We start from the raw sequence: 15,547 nt of genomic DNA, 5'->3' as shown, positions 1-15,547 counted from the left end.
GTTGGAGGAGGGGCTCTTTGTCTTCCAGGCCAGGCTTCTCTCTCCCTCAAGATGGTGGTTGGAGGAGGGGCTCTTTGTCTTCCATTGTCCATTGTCCATTGGTTCAATGAATCTAGTGTTGTTCGGACTATCAGATGGATTTAGGCCTGTGAGTTCAAAAGAGTGGCCTTCTGCTTTGGTACTCCTCACTTTTGCTTGGGTTCTTAGGCAAGTTAGCTTGTCTTTTATCTTATCAGTTCTTCACTGGTGACAGAATCCTATAAAACTAGTGAAATAATGGCCTTCCAATCACCTCTTGCCATTGTAAAGGGTGTGTATGTGTGTAGATAAGGCACCTGCTAGTGTGGCTGCATTCAGGCTATTTTAAAACCATAGTCCTAGACTAAAAACAGAGGGAATTAACAGTACTAGCTACAACTGGGTTGTACAAACGACTGTAGAGTAGCCAACTACAAAAAGAACTTTGTGCCACCATCAGTTCAGTACTGGGAAATCAAGTCTGTCATGTAAACTGATTGTGATCACTTTGGGAGCCAATGATAGATGGTTGAGATAGGCAGGTATGACACAGGAAAAAAGATCATCTGTATTAACTCTAAATGACCTAGGCAGCAGATTTTCTCTATGTAATTAGATTGGGTTACTTAATATTGGTCAACAGTTCTCTTGCTCATCAGTCCATTTAAAGACCTTTGCACAAACTCTGGTTCGAGTGGAAAATTTCAACATGATCCTCTTAAGTAAGACTTGCTCAACAGCCCTGTGGAGGTAGCACTATCCCATTGATTTGAGTGGCATGAAATATACGTGCGACAATGTGCACTCCAAGACCTTTTCTCAAAAACCCAAGCTCCTTGCTTCAAGCTCCCTCACAACTCTTCATGCTGAATTTTCTGCCCCTTCTTCATGTTGCACAATGGTCTGGCTGGGGGATCACTCTGTCTATGGAACAAGTCTGGCTCCTGCTGCTAATAGCCAGTACTGGCATTCTTGCCCAAGGTTAGGATGACATTGTTTGCAGTCTGGTTTTAATTTCCTTTACCTCCCCAAATGAGTACACTCACTAAGGATAAGCTGATTTCCAGTTAGCATGAAATGCCATCAGCTGCTTAAAGACAAACAAGGAGAAGGGATTGTATCAGAGCACTGCAGCAGGGGGAGGGTGGAAAACAGGTAGAAAAACAAACAGTAACACAGCACAGGACTAGTTTTTGCTGGTTCCTTTTATTTTTAAAAAACACATTTCACCTTCTTAGAGGCTGCTTTAGAAAGTCATGCAATGAACTCATAAAAATAGTAGTCACATTTCAGTCCTATACAGGAGGCACAATCTAGAGAATGTTTCACAGTGAGAAGTCCCATTGAAATGAACAGAAATATAGACTACACTTGATAATGGGGATGTGGAATCTTTGCCCTTTCAGATATTTTGGGCTAGAAGTTCCATTAGCCACACTTCATTTATTTTATTCATTTATATCCCACTTTTCTCCATATGGGAACCAAGCAGCACACTTTATAATGGTAAAGGATTATGGCAGTTATAATCCAAAACTTGACAGCAACATACGCTTGCCCATGACTGGCAGCTTAGTAATTAAACACAATGACTGGAAATACACTGAGTAGTTATGAGTGCATAACCATTATCGTTATGGTGCTATGCAATGTCTCCTGGCCTGGTCCCCCTGATTCCCCACTTATTGGAAAGCAGCCACTGCAATTGACAGAGTTCTGTTTCCCTGTAACTTGGAAAGCTGCTGACTGATGTTCCCACTGACTCCCATAAGCAGTCCCCATTGCAACTGGCAGAAGCGGTCTCCCTGTCACAACTTCTTGTACCAGAGATCACTCATACAAGGAGGATGGGAACATCAGTCAACTGCTTCCTGAATAGTAAAAAGGGAAGAGTCTCCCATCAATCACAGCAGCTGCTTACTAGTTAGTGGGGATTTGGGGAACTTTCATACTCCATATGTGTTCCCTAAACCATGAATATGTAGGGATCATGAATACCAAATACTTATGAATGCATAACTCTAGGTTACACATTCATAATTCGCTAACAGAATTATGGACAGTATTATTTGCCAGTTAGTTACATTGTCTACATTCTCTCAAGAGGTGAGAGAAATTTGCAGCATCCTTTGATTTCCAGTCAGATGTAGATTGAATAAAATTCTTCTACAATGTGGATGAATATAATGAAAGACAGAACTGCCCTCGTGTATCCTGGTTGTCTGTGTGCATTGACGTGTAACTAATTTATTAAGTGAACACATATGCCTGTTCAGGCTACGGTATTTATAGCACTATGATTCCACTGTAAATGTCATGACTCCATCCTATGGAATTCTGGGATTTACAGTTCACAGAATACTATTTTAGATGCTTAGTTAGAAAATGCTAATGACTTACCAAACCACATGTCCCAAGGTTTCATTGTAGTTAAAGTGGAATATGGTGGTATAATTGTGTGTGTGAAAGGGTCTCATGTTAAGTTTTTCCTTCATGGATGATTATTTGTACTTGCAATTAGACCAGAGCTTAGGGAGAAATGGTTGGGGACTGCAGCTCCCAGAATCACCCATCCAACATTGTTACTTCATTATAGTCCAAAGAAAGAAAGAAAGAAACTTCCATTCACCTTGCCTTAAACACACCTGATTTTCTTTAGACTATCCTAATATACTCCACTGCAGTGATACCTATGGGTTCTTGTCTACACTTGGAGTTGCCCTGCCCCCAATCAGCCCATTTCATTTCCACAAAGAAAACATGTACTCTATAGACAAATTCTCAAGTGCTATAGAATGGACGATAAGCTATATGGATTTGAGGACAGTGGATCAGATTTTGAAACACAAAAGAATGAATAGTATCTAAAAATGACTGGAAATTTTTATAAGATTCTATTTAAAATGGAACAGGAAGAAGTAGTAGTTAAGGAAGGTATGATAAGTTGGGCAAGAAATGTGGGACAGCCAGTAGAATTGACTCAATGGAAAAATACATGCATAAAGCAAGTAAGTACACATTATCACCATACTGAGGGGGAAATTATTGCAAAATGTATTTTTGCTGGTAGATGAGACCAGTGAAAATTTCAAAAATATATAAGACTAAAAATAATTTATGTTGGAAATGCAGGGAGGAACCTGGGACCTTTTCCCATTGTTGATGGTCTTGTAAATAGGCAAAGAAATATTGGGAAAACATAAATGATTCAATTAGCAACATACTAGGTACTGAGCTACAAATGCACCCAGAATATTATCTACTGGGTATGTTTGATGGTGACTTAGAGAAAAGTCTTGGTAAAATCACGTTTTATATGACAACACAGGCAACGATAACTTTTGCACAGAAGTAGGAGTCCAGGTTCATCCCAAGTATAAAGGATTGGTTATTGAAGCTATCCAATGCCATAGAAAGGGCTAAACTTACACCATTATTGAGATATAACTCTTTAGGGGAATTTAAAGATGAATGGATCATGGTACTTAATTACCTGAAAGATTTATGGGGCAAAATAGCAACAGTGAGTTTTTAGAACTTTCCAGATCTCTTGTTAGTTGTTCACCCAGGGGAAACTACAGGTATATTGTACATACGAAGTTAGAAATAGATGGAGTATATGATTATACGAAGTAAGTGGAATAAGATAATTTGGTGTGTGTGTGTGTGTGTGTGTGTGTGGATAGATAGATAGATAGATAGATAGATAGATAGATAGATAAGGTAGATGGGTTTCAGTAAATGGTAGTGCTATATAAAATCAAGAAAAATTGGTTGATATCAAATCAGTATTTGATGGGAAGGAAGGTTAGGAGTGAATGTGAAAAGGTTAGAAGTAAGTAGAGAAGAAGGTGAGTATGTGAGACAGGGACAGATAAAGGAGAAGAGAATGCAGAGTAGAGAAGGAGGAAAGAAAGGGAAGGAGGCTAAAAGTAGCTGTGGAGTGGGAAGATCTAAATTAGATTAGATGATAAGAAAGAGAGTTTGGGAGAAGGAAAGGTAATATGAGAGAGAGGTTTGAATTGGAAGTGCAACATAAGATATATCAGAAGCATAATAAGTTGGTGGTATTGAAATCTGAGGGACCTTCAGTACTGATATATAACATGAATTTGCTATGGAGTGGTTTTTATATGTATATTTGTTTAATATGCTGTTATATATTTGCACAGTATGTATTGATTAGTGCTTTTATATGTCGAAATGCTCAATAAAATATTTTTTTAATTCAATGAACACGTGTAAAGTAATACATACACAGAATTACCTTGTTTCACTGAAGGGAATGACAGCTAAGAATCATTCTATAGCTTCTCACAAACAGTTACATGGTTCCATTGATGCTTAGATCAATGATGGCAGAAATCTTCATTAAAAACTCCACTGTGTACAAGACTCTTAGGCTCAAAATTGATGTTAAATCTATAAACATGATCTGTCTTGAAGAAGTGATTAGGATTACCTGAAAACAAAATGTGAGCTGCAACAAGCATCTTGACTGCCCAGTACTCTCTATACCCTCCCTATCAGCTATCAGGCCCCAAACAAATGTGTTTACTTTCCTTACTTTAAGTCTGTAAAGTGGTTTTCTGACAAAGCTGCAGTAACAATGGGGAGAGAAGTTTTTCCCTCTTCCATCCCCATGATTCTGTGTTGATTGCCAGCAAAGTAATGCAGTGTATCCTATTGGGGAAAAAAACCTGAATAACTGATGATTCAGATCAAAAATAGTAATAGAGAATTCAGCCATGCCGACTTCAGAAATAATTGAAATGTATGGCAATGTTGTGAGGAACATATGTACAGTACAACGTAAATTCAAGGAAACTTGAATGATTTAGGATGAAAAGCATTATTCTGTTTCTAGATAAATAAACAAATCAGTCCATTTAAAAAGTTTTTCTGATTGTTGAAAATCTTAATGCCACACACAATCCACTCTTGACAGAAATGGGTTAAGCTTGCTGTTTGGCACAGATGGCTTGGTCATCTATGGCAGCTGGAGCGGGGCTTGCATGGGACTGATATGGATTCATTCTGGGCTTTAGTCCACACTTTAAAAGAAATATCCAAAGTATCAGACCATTTTGGAGGATAGCGTTCAGCACTTTGGACAGCTGCTTTAAAGCGGAGACTGAATGAAGCCTGAAATGGATTCACCACCCCACTAATATGGAAGCCATCAGCTGCAGTCCTCAGTGTAGTCAGGCTTTCAGTGTTAGATGCAAACTTGCTGTTTCAGCACCTGTTGGTAATATATGACATCATAAATCTAATTGTAAGCTTCAACTATAGTAGGTCATTGAATCAATGGGTACTTTATGATTCAAGGTACATTTCCTGGACTCAAATGAACAAATCTAGCAGCATATAAATTGGGTTTAGGCTAAATTTACAAAGCAGTCTTATGGAAGAGGGAGGGAAGGAAGAATGTATCTCTCTCTCTCTCTCTCTCTCACACACACACACACCCCTTCATAAGCCCTGTCAAGCTTGTGCCAACCGAGGCAGAGGATAGGAAAACTGCATTTTTTTTTATCATTTTCTCCTCACTTTTGTTTTTGTCGGTGCCAGTTTTTCCTTTGTTATATTTGTCCTCTCTTTGTTTTAATGGAAGGGGAAATAACTCATGCTCCTGAATAACAGTCCTCAGCTCTCATTCTTGAGACATGTCAGGAGAAGGAGGACACACAGGCAATCTAAAATCTCCCCAATTTGCCTGATTTCCCCCAATATTACTGAAGAACACCCCTACTTTCCCCCATTTTCCACCTGCCAAATCCCATCAGTAGGGCAGCCATGGAGACAAAAATTATTTGGCCAACAATGGAGAAGCTCCAGAGACAGACTGTTCTCTTTGTGAGTGGAATATTGCATGTAAAATTGTTTGCATTCTGTCTAAGTTAGGTGACATCGATACAAGGTCAATACTAAAATCACTACAATAACTTATCAAGTTGTGATTAACACCTTTCAGGCAGCTTATTTATCAGCTGGATGTGGACATGTTACTTGGAAGTTTGAACTCCATCTCTTACTCTATGTATCTTAACACATGATAAGTAATAAATGCACCCAGGCAGATCTGAACACCTGGACTTGTTAGGAAGTAAAAGCCTACTTGATTGAGGATATGATCCTTCCATAAATAAAAAATATTGCAGCCCTTACTAAAGAAACTAACATTATCCCTTAGAACCCTGATCTTTGCCATGTGGCTTTAAATGTTCCATTCTTGGTAAAGTGCTGAAGAGGGTGATATAGAAAACCGAATACTTAGATCCTATCTAGTACAACAGTTTAAGATGGAAACATCCTTAGCCACACTGTTGGATAATGTATGCCAAAAACTGGATGGTGGAAGTGAAGCTCTCTCAGTCCTACCTAACTTTTCAATGGTATTGTATATCATGGACCTACAGTGATTCTGAGTCTTTCTAGATGGTTCATTTCAGAAGGCAATGTTGGGTGATTTCTGGTTTTCTCCATGGACTTTTGTCAATGGTTTACCACAGGATTTCTACCCCGAATGTTCTTCAGCTTCCATACAAATCTGTTGGGACAAGTCATCTGAAGGTTCAGGCCTTGATGTTATCAATATATTGATGATCCCAGAGATCTGTGAACATTTTGGACAGATGCCTGAAGTCAGTTCTAGGATGGGTGAGTGAAAATGAACTGAAACCTACTCCTGTAATGGTGGAGGCTCTCAGAGCTGGGCTGGAAAGGCAGCTAATATGGATGAGCCTGCACTTTCCTTGACAGAACAGGCAGATACTTCACAATCTGGAGCAGTGTAGGTGGTGACAGTAGCCTGATGTTTCTTTTTGCAAGTTCTAGTTTATATTCCAGAAACAGGTGCAAGTGCAGCTGCTCAGATGCTGCTGGTTGGGGGGTCAGCCAATCAGTTGTCCTGGCTACCAGGATGTTTCTGGACCCGATTAAAGGTACTGGCCTTAACATCTTGAGAGTAGGCAATCTGAAAATAACTTTCACTTGCACAGTTCTGCCCTTATGCTGAGATCTGCCTTGGGTATCCATCTTAAGTACCCCCTTTTCAGTTGAATTGAAATGCAGGAAGAATAGGACCTTTTCAGTACTAGCCCAATGTCTTTGGTACTCCCTTTCAATAGACCTTCCTCCTGTTTTGCACTGGCTAGAAGCCCATACTTTTCAACATTAAGATTGATAACCATAGTTGTTGTTGGCAAAGCAGCTTCATGTTCATCCTATTCTAATTACTTTGAAACTGTGAGCCCATACAGACAGGCCAAAATAAAGCTGCTTTGGGTTACTTTGGAGGTATGCTGTTTAAATTATGCATGCGTCCTAAGAGACCAGAAGCTGTGCCAAAGCCACACTCCAGTTCTTAAGACGGGAGCACAGCTTTGGCCTCTTAAGATGCGTGTGTCATTTAAACAGCATACCTGCAAACTGACCTGAAGCAGCTTTATTTTGGCCTGTCTGTATGGGCCCTGCATTTTGTCTGTCTTCTTTCTGAATATTGTTTTGAGAGGACATAGTCCTAAAAAACAATTTTAAATATTGGAAGATGGGATAACATGAAATAAATGCCTGGGGTTAATTCATCAATATTGTTCTATAAATGGAGATTTGACCCGAAATGAATCTGGGTGTATTGTTTTCTCCTTTCTGTACTACTTTTGTTGGTTATGCTTCTGGTGAGAACTAAAACTTTAAATAAAGCTGCTATACTTGTGATTTCAACATGTGCCCACAGATACCACAAAAGGGCCTTTGGGGCAATTACACTGTGATCACATACACATACATTGATGCCCCCTTTTTCAAATCAGTCCTTTCATGTTTCATTAATAAGCAAACAGTAGTCTGCTATAGCTTTATAATCATCAGTTAATTCACAATGTGTCTTTGACTATGTGAAGGGCATAATGTGCAATGCATTCCTGGAACTGAACCCTCTAACTGCCCTTAATTTGGACCCATGTCACTTTATGGACAGAACTTTCAAATGGAACTGGAGATGTGTGAAGAATTCACACCATCAATCCCCCCCCCCCCCACGCACACACACACATACTTTTTTCCTCCCAGCTTATATAATATGCACCTTCTGGACTGAGGACAGAATCATACACAGGCATGAAACATACTGTTAGTTCCAACTAGGATAGAACCAATGGAAATTGTCTATGTGTTGACTCACAAGTCACCAATAGATTCAATGGATCTACTCTAGTTAGGACTAACCAATAGGATTCAACCCACAAGTTGTAGCTGGAAAGCTGTACATTTCTAGGCTTGAAATATACTTGAAAGAAAGAAAAAAGAATGCATTCAACAACAAGCCTACATTTGAAAAATGGGCAAAAACCAGTGTGTGAATTTTGAAAATGTATACTAATATACTTTGATGAGAGGGGGCATGGGTCCATCTTTGCATATATCTGAAAAACACACACAAATATGTGTGTATATTTTATTTTATTTATTAGAGTTCAAGCAGGCTCATATGGGAAGATATGGTCCTTCAGAAAGTCTGGGCCAAGCCATATGTCATAACCAGCTCTTCGACTGCCAGACAGTAGAGCTGTGATTTATTGATTGATTGATGGACTGATTAAATTAATATCCTGCCTTTCTCCTGAGATGGGAATAATGGCAGCTCACAATAACATTACAAATATCAAGATAAAATATAAATTTAGAAAAGTTGAAAAAAAAATCAAAATATTTTTAAAAACACCATTCAAAACAGTTTGAAAACATTGAAACATAATTACCAATAAAAAGATTAAAAATCCAGAACATCTCTTCCACATATGCTCTACTCCTTAATTTAATTTCAAAGGCCTGCCTGAGTGAAAATGGGATGCTGACATTTTCACTGCTCCAAGGTTCCAGCAAGTTCTTTACAGAGCAGATAGCTAAGTTGTTAACATCTGGCAATTTTTACTAAAGTCTTACTAAATCACTTATTGGAGAATAATGTTAACTTTGTTTAATGTTCAGATGTTCTATTGTGTGTGTGTGTGTGTGTGTGTGTGTGTGTGTGTCTTTTTATTAAACGTTTGTTCTAATTTGAGGATTTTATGGTCTGTTGTTGTTGCTGCATGTCTTCAAGCTGATTCCAAGTTGTGGCAACCCTAAGGCAGCCGTGTCATGGGGTTTTCTTGGCAAGATTTGTTCAAAGGTGGCTATTCCATTACCTTCTCCCTGAGGCTGAAAGAGTGTGACTTGCCCAAGGTCACCCAATGGGAACTGAACACTGTGAAATTGAACCCTGAGCCCCAGAGTCACAGTCCAGCTGACTGACTGCAAATAAAGATGACTGATTGACTGTAAGGAAATGAGGTTAGATCCACTGGGCCTCTTTTAATTATACCACCCTTGTCAGAGTAGGTCCAAGCTGTGTTGCTGCATTACTTTATAAATTATACAATATATATATGACATCAGTCCAATCTCACTTAGTTGCCAGTGTATTTGGTATTAAAGTAGGGAGTTTAGAGACTATATTTATTATTTCATGCTTCATGTGTTAAGCAGGTACTAAATACATTGAAGAAATTGTTAGCAGTAAAGGTCTGTGATCACAATCATTCATCATTTCAAATATTAGAAGAAAAAATGAATCTAAATAATTATTGCCTGAAGGTGATGAGGTAACTATGCAATTTAGTCCTAAAACTATTTAAACTTGAAACCTCCTTATTGAGAGGGTTTTCGTGTACACACAGGCATTCATTATAAACAGAAGCATCTGCCTTCTTATATAAAACATTGGTTGCTTTGTACTGAGGAGAAGAAACATAATTCCTTTTAATCACAGTTTCTACCACCCTCAAGGCAGCATCCCTACAAAAATGAGAGGTACCTGGAATAAGTGACAGGATTAGCCTGAGTTTTGATAATAATTAAGCAAATTTGGCTGTGTTAGGATTCCTTACCAATTCTGAGCTTGTAAACACTATTTTTGGTCTGTGGTAGCTGAAGGATTCTAGGAACTGCAGACCAAGATCCTGGCTGGTGTGCATGAACTGTAACTGTTCCATGCATACCGCTCTATGCTTTCTCTCAGGCAGCTACCATGCCCCATGGCATCCCTGCTATGGGTTTTAATGTTTGGAAATGTGAGACATAATAGTGAATCTGTATAGCAGAATAATCAAATTGACAAAGCAGAAGCTGAACAACCACCAGGCCTACACCCATCCACCCAGAGTCAAACTTCAAATTCTTTGAAAAACATATAAAAGTACCTTTACTAACAATACCTCACCATGAAGAAATACATGATCTAATGGAGCACTGTGAAAGAAAAAGAAAATGGGAGAAGGTCAAAATGATTTGGGAAGAGAACAAGTATGGTAAAAGAAAACAAACAGGAAATCTACAAATAAGCAGACTACAAGTTACTACATATAGACACGCAAAGTTGTCATCCTCCCAAGTTATATAACCATGGAGGGGAAAGGAGGGAGGTAACTGGTCAGTGGTGACTGCCTCATCTCTTCTGCAGTTTGCTTGAGAGAGAGGCATGAAGAACAACAGCTTCTTTCTCTGTTGTTCTGTCTAGTGAACTGCAGTAGGGATAGGAGGCAATCCCCACTGGCTGCTTGCCTCCCTCCCTCCAAGCCCACAGGTATTGGCAACTGCTCAGAATATTTTTTTAGATAAGAAGCAAGAGGAAATCACCTATTGTAGCTCCACTCAAAATAGGATATACATGTAGGCAAAATATGTATACTTCACTAGCATGAGTTCAGTTTGTTTTTAAATTTCTAAGCACTAGTTCGGAGAAAGAAAAGTAGAATCATAGAATCATAGACTGGAAGAGACCAAAAGGTCCATCCAGTCCAACCCCCTGCCATGCAGGAAATCTCGATCAAAGCATCCCCGACAGATGGCCATCCAGCCTCTGTTTAAAGATCTCCAAGGAAGGAGACTCCACTACACTCCGAGGGAGTGCATTCCACTGTCGAACAGCTCTTACTGTCAGGAAGTTTCTCCTAATGTTGAGGCAGAATCTCTTTTCCTGTAGCTTGCATCCATTGTTCCAGGTCCTAGTCTTTGGAGCAGCAGAAAACAAGCCTGCTCCATCCTCAATGTGACAGCCGTTCAAATACTTAAATAGGGCTATCATATCGCCTCTTAACCATCTCTTGTCCAGGCTAAACATACCCAGCTTCCTAAGTCTTTTGTCATAAGGCATGGTTTCCAGACCCTTCACTATTTTAGTCACCCTCCTTTGGACACGCTCCAGTTTCCTAACATCCTTTTTGAATTGGGGTGCCCAGAACTGGACACGATATTCTAGGTGAGGCTTGACCAAAGCAGAATAGAGTAGCACTATTACTTTGCTTGATCTAGACACTATACTTCTATTGATGCAGCCTAAAATTGCATTGGCCTTTTTAGCTGCTGCTTCGCACTGTTAACTCATGTTCAACTGGTGGTCTACTTGGACTCCCAAATCCCTTTCACACATAGTCTTGCTTATCCAGGTGTCGCCCATCCTATATCTGTGCTTTTCATTTTTACACCCTAAGTGCAGTACCTTACATTTCTCCATGTTGAAATTCATTTTTGTAGCTTTGACCCAGCTTTCTAGTCTATTCAGGTCATTTTGAATTTTGATCCTGTCCTCTGGAGTATTAGCTACTCCTCCTAATTTGGAGTCATATGCAAATTTGATAAGTATGTTCCCAATTCTGTCATCCAGGTCATTGATAAAGATGTTGAATAGCACTGGGCCCAGGACAGAACACTGTGGGACCCCATTGGTCACTTCTCTCCAGGATGAAAAGGAACCATTGTTGAGCACCCTTTGGGTTCGGCGACTCAGCCAATTACAAATCCATGTAACAGTTACCTTGTCAAGCCCACATTTCACCAGCTTGTTTGCAAGAATGTCATGGGGAACCTTGTCCAAGGCCTTACTGAAATCAAGATATACTATATCCACAGCATTCCCTTCATCTACCAAGCTGGTAATTTTATATAAAAAGAAGAGATTAGATTTGTCTGGCATGACTTGTTTCTCTGAAACCCATGTTGACTTTTTGTGATTATGGAATTGCCATCTAGATGTTCACAGACTCTCTGTTTAATGATCTGCTCTAGAATCTTTCCTGGTATTGATGTCAGATTAACTGGAAGATAATTGTTGAGATCCTCTTTCTTCCCCTTTTTGAAGATGGGAACAACATTTACCCTCCTCCAGTCTGCTGGCACTTCTCCTGTTCTCCAGGAGTTCTCAAAGATGATTGCCAATGGCTCCGATATTACATTTGCCAGTTCTTTTAATACCCTTGGATGTATTTCATCTGGTCCGGGAGACTTATATTCATTTAGGTTAACCAGGTATTCCTTTACTATCTCTCTACTTATGCTGTGCTTTAATTCCCCTATTATGACCTCTGTTCCATTATCCTCAGGTTGAGCACCCTTTGCCTTTTCTGAGAAGATTGAGGGAAAAAAGTTATTGCATAATTCTATCTTTTCTCTGTCCCCTGTTAGCATTTTGTCTCTTATTCTTTTAACCAATGCAGGGAAGAATTCTCACTGAGAGGTGCTTAAATCCTGTAGCCTCTGAGAAAATGTATAGGAGGCCGGCTGTCATGTCCATCCAGTGGCTGATGCAGAACATCTGACGTGTGCTCCCATAAATGTGTTGCAACATTGGTGTCAAATATATAGAGAAGGTCTTTTGAAACATGACTGGGAAACTTTGCTCAAAGATTCCCTGAACCTTGAGGACAACATATGCCCTGCCTGCACAGGCCAGGATACTCCAGGAACAGCCTGGAGTATTCTGGCCCCAGTGCTACCTCACAGAGCCACTGTGGCAGCTACTCACTCACTCAAAGGTCAGAATGAGGCACCCAGCATGTATGGGTCTGGACCATTCATCATCTGAGCTCTCTACCAAGAGAACAGCAGGAGGGCATTTCATTTAGCCAAATACAAATAGAACCATGGCAAAAAAAAAAAACAACAAAAAAAAAGCACACACACATACAAAAAAAACAAAGAAATGGATATCAAATGATTTAAGAATTGAAGATATCAAACTAAGGTTCAAGATAAATCAAGTAACTGTAAAGAGCATTTCATCCCTTGGACTGTATAGGTTCCTCAGAAAGGAGGAATGCCAGAATGGCACAGAAAGAAAGTTCTCATGAGCTGTGTAACCACAGATTTTTTTAAATAGAAAAAACAAATAGTGTGCTTTGTATTTGTAAGACAAAGCACAGTTATTTCATTGTTCTATACAAACTTTCTACAAGTGCTGGGAAACCAGTGACCAGTGGTGTCATGTGGAAGGGGATATGATATTCCCAGTCTGGGAGCCATGTGGACTAAATGGGCTAGTGCTACGGCTTCAGAACCTACAGCATCTTTAAAATCAGACATCTCAACATGTTTCCTTTCCTGAATCTGTTTCCTGAGGCATGCATACCTTCCCACATTTCACAGATGCCACACAGGATGTTTTTGGCTAAGCAACATCAGTATAATGTCTGGAAGGCAAAAATTATTAGTGAGGAACAGCAACAAGCTAGGAGAGGCTGCAGCAGATTGTCTTTGCCTGAGCCTAGTGGGAAGGTCAATAATCTAGTTATTCCTGTTCTCTCCCTCTTGCTGAGTTAAGGGAGTGAAAACTATTTTTGCACTTGGAACTCAGTTTACAGCAATTGAAATAAGCTGAGGACAAAGGGGGGAATGGGAGGAGAGAAAAATTGGGTCATTTTAAAAGCAGCTGAAAAAGTGGGGTGACGGGATTAATCAAAATAGTCCCTGACAAATCAGAACAGTTAGAGGATGTGGGCATGCAGCTCATCTTGCCTCTGGGAAAGATGAATAAAACAAGGAAGCTGAGGCCAAGGTGCTAGCAACAAACCATGGCAGATACACTAGATAACCCCCAGAATTCACAAGAAGATAGCTTTGAAATATACCATGCTGCCCTAGAGCACTTCAGCCATTCAGTTCTTTTCTCACAAAACTTTGTACCTGTGTGTAAACAGAGTCATTCAGCCTCAGATGCCAGATTATTTTTATGAAGCTAGTAACCCTGATTTCAGGTTTTCTGTCATTCTCTAGAATGAGAACACAAGTGCCCCTTTTATGCATACAAATTACTTTCTCTTTAGTTCCTGAGACCCATATGGGTATCTGACACATGCTCAGATTTCTGGAATGTAGGAGGATTGCTCATGCACTGCCTCCTTCCAAGAAAACTGTACTAACAACTCACCATATGCTATCACATGTTTACAAGTATGAGTGCATATAAATAAACTATGGAGAGTGCCAAGTCTTCAAAAGAAAAAAGAGACCATATATTATTACTGATACTGTTTATACAGGTATAACAATCCTTAGAGCTCTAGAGATCTTGAGTAAACATAGCTATAAGCTCATAAACTGATAGTATCTCAATCCTTTTAAGTTATGCTATATAAATAAAACAAATCACTTAAATGTTGGAGGTGGTGCTCACAGAAGGACATATATGTACACATGTGGCAGTCTTGTACCCAAGTGCCACAATTCCACCTAGGTGGAAGACATTACCTGTAATAGAAAAAGTCACCAACCAAACAATGGAACTTTCTTCAGTTAGGCTTTTTATCTTTGCTTCGCAACTTCACCTGTTCTAATAAGCCTTTAGTGCCTAAAGAACTGGTCAGTTCTTGTGGATGACTGCCAGATTGAAAATTTCAGTAAGATGAAGACTAAAATCCAGTTGAAATCAATTATATTAGAAAATGTTGGCTGGAATTCTATTGTATAGTTATTAATGTGTAACCAAGAGTTATGCATTCATGGCTGCTTTGCACTCATGATCCCCACTTATCTGCTCCTTTAGAGAAAACATAGGGACTGTGAAGACCACTCAGTCCTCACTTACCAGTCAGCTGCTGCTACAGTCAATGGGGATCCCTTTCCCTGTGATGCCCTCACACACATATACACATGCAAGTAATCTTTGCTGCAAGGAGGCATTTGTAACAGGGATCCTGTTTCTGCCTGTTACAACTGAGATTGCTTGCAGAAGGGGATGACAATGTTGCCACTTCCTGAGAGACATGGAAACAGACCCCTATTGATCACTGATTGCAGTGGCTGCTATGCAGTAAGTGAGGATGGGCTGCTTAGGCCAGAAATCGCTAAGTAGCTACAAAACTACTATGGTTACATAGCAACATAGTGCATTGAGAATTCTGGCCATTCTTAAAACATTCTGTTATTTCACACACACATGCGTGTAGAGACACTAGGACAAACATTTCTCTGGAATATAATCCATAGATGTTTAACGTAACTCATGAACAGCATGACATCAGGTTATGACTCAATGTCCACTGCCATGGTAATATTAAGGAATCCTAGGACTTGTAATTTAGGGAGCAGTATTTTGAATTCTCTTGTTCCTAAATATCCTGAAGGCAACAATTCTTGTCTGTTTTTAGAAGTTAAGCAGGTTCAACCCTGGTTAGTACTTAGAAAGTAAATGGCTGGGGAATATCAGTTGCTG

The sequence above is a fragment of the Sceloporus undulatus genome, chromosome 2 (assembly GCF_019175285.1).
Source record: "Sceloporus undulatus isolate JIND9_A2432 ecotype Alabama chromosome 2, SceUnd_v1.1, whole genome shotgun sequence".
Taxonomy (NCBI): Eukaryota; Metazoa; Chordata; class Lepidosauria; order Squamata; family Phrynosomatidae; genus Sceloporus; species Sceloporus undulatus.
Note: the sequence above shows the minus strand (reverse complement) of the source record.